The sequence below is a fragment of the Propithecus coquereli genome, unplaced genomic scaffold (genome assembly GCF_000956105.1).
Source record: "Propithecus coquereli isolate 6110/MARCELLA unplaced genomic scaffold, Pcoq_1.0 Scaffold101, whole genome shotgun sequence".
NCBI lineage: Eukaryota > Metazoa > Chordata > Mammalia > Primates > Indriidae > Propithecus > Propithecus coquereli.
The window spans coordinates 3,660,906-3,662,910 of NW_012133970.1; the positions used below are offsets into that span (position 1 = coordinate 3,660,906).

A 2,005-nucleotide genomic window follows, 5' to 3' on the forward strand; every position below is an offset into this window, starting at 1 on the left:
TGCTAATTATGTGATCTTGGTTAAGTCGTCAACCTTTTTGAACCTGAGCTTGTTTGTCAAAAAAGAAAAATAATATTGAATTCTTGTTATGAAGATTAAATAAGAGGAAGTATATAAAAGTTTTCTGTAAATTGGGAAAAGTCATTATACAAACTGTGGTTATTAGTAGCCCAAAGTCACATAGCTAACTGATAGCAGAGTCCGTATAAAAATCTAGAACCGAATCCTACTGTAGTATTTTTTCCACTCCATCAATGGTTATATTCCCCTCTCCAATGAAACCTTCCTTTTCTTCTGTCCCCCCCACTTTACATACAATGCATATGGGAAAGTACAGCACTTTGAAACATGATCTTGCTTTTAACTCTCTACCGCTTTGATTCTAATTTATTCTCATTCTCATTCATATTTTTAGTAAGATTTAAAGAAAATTATGTCTATAAACAAAAGATGCTTAAACCTATAAATATTTAAGTGACTTAGTTTAATGATTGGGAGGTACATGAGAGTAAGCAATTATTGAACAGATATAGTTAAAACAGACTAAGAAATCATTGATAAATAAAGGTAAACATAATTTCCACATCTTTAATTCCATTATGTTTTAATTGATCTGGAAAGCTACTTGCCTTTTTGGTCTTAAATACCTAAGAAGTACAATTTGTCATAGAAGTCCTAAATGAAATATGCAATCAAAATTCCCCTCAATTCTGAAAATCTGAAAAAAAGTCTAGTTTAGCTCAAATGACAAAGAAAATGTAAGTACTTACAATGCGAGTGTCACACAAAGAATCAAAGGCCCCCACAAATCCCCTACAAGGCAAGAAAGAAGATGGATAAGAAGCAAACTTGTAATATTTTCTATCTTTATTCCAATATCTACCTCTCCCACTCTTGGAATTCAGACATCAAGGCTCTCTTTGTCTGCCTAAGCCTTCCCACCTCTCTATCCCACTACTTGCCCTCCCTGTTCCCTAATCCTGAATGCGCTTCTTCACGTATCTTTTAAATCATCCTTCTCTCCATGCACTAAGCTACGTTCCAGCATGCTGTAATGAAATACCAATGGACAAGCAGTCAGAAGACGCAGGTACCCCACCCCGCACCCTCAGAAAAAAGACTATAGCCAAGACACTTTACCAATCTGAGACTGTATTAGACAAGGCAAGTATAATCATGCTCATTTCACAAATATGAAAAATGAACTAAGAAGGAAGTGACTTGCCCAAGTTTACTTTTTTATTTTTTAGAGACAGAGTCTCACTCTGTTGCCCAGGCTGGAGTGCAATGGTGTGATCATAGCTTACTGCAGCCTTGAACTCTTGGCCTCAAGCAATCCTCCTGCCTCGGCCTTCCGAGTTGTCAGGATTACAGGTGTGAACCACTGCATCTGGCAATTTGCCCAAGTTTATATGTAGAGGTAGCACCGGAGCCTAGGTCTTCTGATCCTTAGTCCCAAAGTTCTTGCCACCCTGTCACATTGCTTCCCTTTTACAATTATCACACTGAACTAATATGGAGTAGCGGTTCTTCTAGGTGAAAAAACAGTCCAATATTGGTAATTTCACAAGGTTAAACTTTAACAACATGAAAGCTTTTTGAAAATTATAAAAGGCTCTGACAACATCAGATCTAGCTAACAGGGGTCCTCAATCAAAAGCTGTTGAGTGGTTAGTATGCCAACAGCTCAGTAACACACAACTTAGTGCACAATTACTTTCCTCAACCAATACAAAAAAAAGGTAGAGGCCGGACATGGTGGCTCACACCTGTAATCCTAGCACTTTGGGAGGCCAAGGCAGGAGGATTGCTTGAGGTCAGGAGTTCGAGACCAGCCTGAGCAAGAGTAAGACCCCATCTCTACCAAAAATAGAAAAATTAGCCAGGCGTGCTTGTGCGTGCCCATACTCCCAGCTACTCAGGAGGCAGAGGCAGGAGGATCGCTGGAGCCCAGGAGTTTGAGGTTGCTGTGAGCTAGGATAAGGCCACTGCACTCTAGCCCAGG

At 39.4% G+C, this 2,005-nt stretch overlaps 1 long non-coding RNA gene across 1 annotated transcript in view; it reads right to left on the reverse strand.

The window, feature by feature from the left end:
• LOC105809372 overlaps positions 1–813 on the reverse strand; it is a 9,855-nt gene extending 9,042 nt beyond the window's left edge. Inside the window, exon 1 of the long non-coding RNA XR_001137437.1 lies at positions 771–813. This is a non-coding gene — a long non-coding RNA (uncharacterized LOC105809372). The remainder of the gene's footprint in view (positions 1–770) is intronic.
• Positions 814–2,005: the final 1,192 nt, after the last annotated feature.